The sequence below is a fragment of the Lampetra fluviatilis genome, chromosome 15, assembly GCF_964198595.1.
Source record: "Lampetra fluviatilis chromosome 15, kcLamFluv1.1, whole genome shotgun sequence".
NCBI classification, from domain to species: Eukaryota; Metazoa; Chordata; class Hyperoartia; order Petromyzontiformes; family Petromyzontidae; genus Lampetra; species Lampetra fluviatilis.
This window is the reverse complement of record NC_136289.1, coordinates 13,973,301-13,979,457: the sequence shown is the minus strand read 5'-3', so window position 1 is coordinate 13,979,457 and position 6,157 is coordinate 13,973,301.

The following is a 6,157-nucleotide window of genomic DNA, read 5'->3' as shown; positions in this document are numbered from 1 at the left end:
ACGAGACATGTTTCGTTGCTCCTTCTCCATGGCGGTTGCCCCGTTTGGGCTGCCAATCTCGGCCAAGCGGCCGTCGTTCCTCCTAGCCGCGACGTGTTCTGCCCAAGCCTCACTTACACACACAAACACGGCAGTAGCAGTGTCGAGCAGGGTTTGCATGAACACGTGTCTATGTCGAGTGACACGTGCTCATCTGCAGCAATGTGAAAAATTCGGCCCAACACCATCACTTCCTCTCTTCTCGCCAGGGCGAGTGAATTGTTGTGGAATGGACACTAGGACCCCCCGTGACCGGCAACTTCCGCCCGTACAGTCTCCCACAATCGGATTCGGGGTTTTTAGACAAAGTCCCCGATAACGATCGGAAAGATTCTCAACATAGCGACTACAACAACAGCTGTGCGGCCAGCGATCCGACCTTTAACGCGACACACGCAGCGTTGGAGTTATTCGCATCGTCGCGCACTTCTCCGTGCGTGTGTGGCCACTAGCCCAGCCATCCGTGCCCAATCTCGTCGGATCTCATCAGATCTCGTAAGCTAAGCGGGTCTGAGCCCGCACGGCGCTTTGACGGGTGCATGACAGGCGTTGAAGGCTGCTGCGTGCGCGGTGGCATTGCGGAGGGCCGCGCGGACAAATCAGTGGTCGGGCTGCACGATGCACCAACGTCCACGCTCGAGCGTGGTGGCGTACGGTCTAAACGAGCCATGCGGGTCGGGGGCTTGGGGAGGCGCTCGCCTAGCAGTGGTTTGGCCAAGGGCCGCACCGAGGCACGCGCTGGGTTCATTGTTCCTTCCAGCCGCCCCCTCTGTCTGCAGCTCCCTCGCGTCCACTGCCGACTCGGCCACCTTGTTTAGCTACGGCTCAACTCCTTCATTCTACTCAGCCTAGGATTGGGGGGGGGCTCACTACAGAGCAGCGGTGGCTGACTGGCATCTCGCGAGCCGCATGCGACTCTTCAATCCATCACACGCGGCTCTATCAAAGAGCGAAACGTAGAACGTGCTATCACAGTAGCGGAGAATAACGAATGCCTCCTGTGCTGTGCCAAAAACTGTCAATATATAGACACTTGTTCATAATATAGGTTTTTGGGTTAGATCGCGTAAGTATAAATGTGTCGTAACCCTCCACCACCCGACACAGCCAATCATGTTTGTCACGTAAACAAAACGCCAATCAGTTACTACTTCAGCCCAGCGGTGTGTTGGAGAGCAAATCCACAGCATTTACAATTTGAGTAGTACGACGTTTCGCTGGTAATTACATAAACCAGCCAGAATAGTGAAGCAATCCACCTGTCAGAGCAAGGTGACGTGTGAAGCACACACACTTGTATATACACGGCTACTTTGTGACTTTTGCTTTGTTACAAGTTGGCCACCCATGCTCTCGAGCAAGCGGCTCGCAGTTGGAAAGGTTGCGAGATCAAAAGCCTGGGTGGCGGTTGACTCAGCTCATCACTTTGTGGAGAAGTGAAGAGTGGTTGTCGCATGGACAGACTCACCCCTGCCATAGGAACGTGGAATCCCACCGCTGGCCGAGGGCTGTAAAAAGGAAAACGCGCCACCAATTCCTCAATGCTCGTCTGAGCTTTGAATACTGAATTCAAGCATCTTCCATTGCTACTTCCCGCACTGCAGCCCTCTCCTGTTAACATATGTCGCCGTCCCTTCCGTCACGCGAGCTTGCGTCACACATCCAGCAGTTGATTGACACAAAACGAGGCAACTTATCGAGCGCAGCTCCCGGCGGCGCGGCTGCCATCTCAGCGGCGCTGTACGGCAGGCACGCCCGCCACCACCACCACCACCGCAGTTACAGTTTCATTTAAGAAATACAAAGTATTTTTTTCGCGACTCTCCTGGGCTTGCCGTGGCTTATCTCAGCAAGCCAGGCTGCCACGGAGTCCGTGTGGGAACCAATACCGTGCCCGCCCCCCAACCCCCAAAACCTACCGCTATTTCCCCCCCATCCCCCCACCAACAACAAACTACGTTCGGCCGGCACCCCAGAGTGCGGTCTTGTGGGGACGAGGCGCGGCGTCCGTTTCCGACACCGCTCTCGCACGCCGCCTCGCTCGCTGTCGCAGACTGTCCAGCCTGGCATCCTCCCATCCCTGTTGCTCGTTGGTCAGGTGACCCAGGGTGGAAATGAGACTCTATCCCGGCCTCTTGAGCTCTCACCTCGTTCAATTAAATCTGCCGTCAACTCGAAACGTGGCCGGAAGCAGATCGTAACGCCGGCCGTGGCGGTGAAGCATCCTACGCCTACTCTTTGGTTCTTTCGGTAAAGTCACGTAGAAAGAAAATAAATTAAGTAATAGAGTACGACGTTTCGATTGCAACACAAGCAACCATCATCAGGTAGAACTAAAATTGAGAGAGAGAGAGAGACAAAACACAGACACGGAGACACACAGACAGATACACAAGCAGAGACACACGGAGACACACAGAGAGAGACACAGGTCTCTGTGTGTCTATGTTGTGTGTCTCTCTCTCTAATTCCTGCAGTCACGAAAGCTTCAAATCAAGTTTCATCCTACACCTGTGATCCGGCGCTTCCCAGGCAAGGGTAGGTGGATCACATGAGCTCCCAATACCCCAGGGGCTGCCGAGTGGCAAGGAGTAGGCAATAGTGCAAGTGGGTTCACGGACATCCTTCGAGCGTTATATCCGCTCGTGCGTGGTGAGTTTTCGGGCACTCCGTGAGAAACATTCAGTCAAGGACGATGCAGCCCACGCAATGAAGATCTCCTTCTATTGTAAATATAAACACTGAGGCTGTAGTGCTGCTGGCATGGGCATTACTATTACTTTTATTAACTTTTAATTTTATTTATTTTATTTTTACCTACGTGACTTTACCGAAAAAACCTGAGAGTATTAGTAAAATGACTTTGAAGTAACTGCGAGTTGCTCCAGCATAGCCATCTCGTATGGCCACTGACCTATTACACAGCTCTTGTACAGAGGCGACCTGGCCACAAATGATTACGCAACGAAGCGGCTTGTCACGTGGACATTTTACAGCAGCCAAATAACATAATCTGAGGTTAATGCAGAGGAAGCAACAACGCCGCTGCAGCGATATGATGATGGAGGGCAACGATGCTGAACTATTTTCTGGCATCACCGAAGTTCAGGTTTTGACTTGCGTAGCCATCCGACTACTGTAGAGTCCAGGACGTGATCTCTTGTGCAAGAGCGACCTCCCCCCCGGGGTTTGCCCCCCATGACGAACATGTGGCCCGTGGCTTGTAGGTAACAGCTGCTCGTGTTGTTGTCGTTGTCGTCGTTGTTTGTAAAGCTGCAAATTCCTTGAGTAGAATTCGCCGAAGCTTCGCACCGCAGCCACGCGCACCTAAATAGGGAGTGCTGCGACCCAACTTGGATTTCCCGAGAAAATAATCAAATAAACCACCGTCATTATTATTATCATTGCTGTTGCCGTGTTTGTTTATTCTGGAATCCGTTCTCACAGAAAGCCTCGCGCCGTAAAAGGAAGTTCAATTTACAAGAAGAAGAACGGGAAGGGCTCTTTAAACATTATATATTATACTGTATCTAGAGCCTGCCCGTGCTCACGGTTTACGATGCAGAAGCTGCCAGGAACGAACGCAAAGCGGCAACCACGACGGGCGGTTCGGCCGGCCGACGCCCCACGCGAAACAAAGCACGAGCACGTGGTCGGCGTCGTCGAGAGTCGGGGTGGAGACTGCGAGCAACGACGCTAAATGAGCAGACATAACAGCTCCCGTCAACAGGCGTCTCGGAAGATACTAAACAAAAAAGTGTGGGGTCTTGTGTTGTTGTTGTTGTTACACTTCCCATGGGCTGAGCACGGCCTCCTGAGAGCTCATCCTCTCAGTGGCACTCGGCAAACCCCTGGAGAGCCAGCCGGCTTTTGACATTCGGCGTCCCGGAACATGAATAAATATCCATCCTGGAGGAATCCGATGAGCGATAAAGCTCTATTTTACAGATGCCCAGTAGGGGCGGGTCAGAGCGTCACGACAACAAAGAGTAGCAACGCACGATAGAAGTGCAAAGTTTATGAAAGGTAAACAGATGACTTAAAAGAAATATACAAATAAAACAAAACTATGTTTTGTTATCTTACCAGGTAAAGCCCACTGAGCCATTAACGTATTCTTCAGAAGCGACCTGGCCACAAATGATAGCTCAACAAAGTGGCTTACAATGTGGAAATGTATAGCAGCAAAATAATCTAAATAATCATCGGCAGTGTGAGTGAGGCTCACTTTACACCAATGCTGGTGATCTGACTATCGTTTAAAAAGCTCTCCGCTGGAGTTTTCTCGTCGTGCCACCGCGTCGTGTTGTACATCACGACGTCCGTCGTTTCGCTCCGTGTTGCGCAACGCGGGGTACGACCCGAACCCGGCATGGGGGTACTCCCACGCAGTCAGCGGACGATCTGACGGTATCGTTAGGAACACAGTCTTCAGAACATTTCAGCTAATTTCTTTCTGGTGATAGTTTAATGGAGTGTGGGAGTCACCGGAGCGTGTGGGCCTGTGGGCCCCGGCAGGCGAACACTTTCACCTACCGTTCGCATTTTCCATTCTGCAGATAATAATCGGTGATAACGCTGCTAACATTTCCTCGCACGTTCATGATGTTCACGATTGAGCAAAAAGTACACTAATTAGTCATTACACTCATAGCCCAGTGGCATTTAGCCTCGCGACTTAAATAATAACCTTGCTCGTTAAGAACTCGGCACGCCGTAAGATACAATATCTACACGCATTCTTCGCTCACGTACATCGACACAAAGGCAAAGATCCCCCATATGGGCTACATAAGCTGCAAGGGGCAAGTGCTGTTAGCGAGCACCTATTAAAGCAGGCATGGCGTCGCGTTCGAGGCAGTGGTGTGGTCAGCACCACGACCTTTGCCTCCCCAAATGCCGATGTCCGAACGCCGCACCAGCTACCCATTTAAGGCTGAGTCGATATAGGGGATGCACAGTACAGGATTAAATACCACTTGGTATTGGTGTTATCCATGGCTGGGAATCAAACTCGGGATGTACGGCACTTTCTTGAACTTCCGCCGAGGGTCGATCGAGTCATCACGGAACCGCTGCGGGGCTCAAGGATGAGCGGCGCTCATCCTTGAGCCCCTTCTCCTGTCTCTCGCGAGCAGCGAGCACAGAGCGGGGAAACCAAAACGGGCGCTCGCAAAAAACTCGGGGTCCGGCGAAACCGCAGCGCGTCTCCTTGAGCCCCGGCAAGTCACAACAGCAGCGTCAAACCGTCTCCCACTCAAAGAACATCAGAGGGTTCATTAAAAATAATCACTGGGGACCTTTTTTTTGCGTGCGCTTTTTTTTTATTGCACACGAAAATATCGAGAGGAAAGAAAGACGCACCGACGTACGTGCGTTGAACTTCTTTCGCACCGTACGTAGCCAACCCGTGCTAATCGGAGGTGCGGAGGGGAAGAACACTAAACACAAACAGCAGTTCTGAAAATCTTGAGGTTTTGGCCGACCAGCCTTGTTTTGGTAAAAAGTTCAGTCTTTTAAAAGAAACCCCCACCCACCACCCCCGTTGTTGTTTTTTAATAAACTCGTCATTTGTCATTGTTAGACCTGTTTTTGCGAGTCTGCGTTGGCAGTGAGTGGTGCACAAGCAGGAAGAACAAAAAAACTCCACAAAACGTCAGGAGCCCTGTGGCCCTAAAAAGGAAATACACACTGATATGTAAAATGGGCAACGTTTAAGGAAATGGCCTTGCAAGTCTTCTGGGATTTCGATACGAAAATGTTCTACCCGTGCCTTGTTGTTGTTGAGCCTCGGAGGGGGTCGTTGGCAGCCCCTAGGGACTCGAAGCTCCCCGACAGCACGCGGTGCCATCCCCGGACGGGTTTCACCCCCCCCACCCCCTGGCCGCAAGCCGGGCGTGCCCCACGAGGATCGCGCGCTCCGCAATTACCCGCTGACCGCACTTTGGCGTCGGCAATTTTGAATATTTCTACGCGGGAGGCTGTCCCACGAGCGCCCCCCTCACCCTCCCTCCCCCCGTCGTGGATGCCAATTCTCAAGACGGCGGCCGTGGCCGCGAGCGTCCATCCCAGGCGGCCACGAGCCTCTGGGTTGTGCCGCTTTAGTGAGGTCACCACG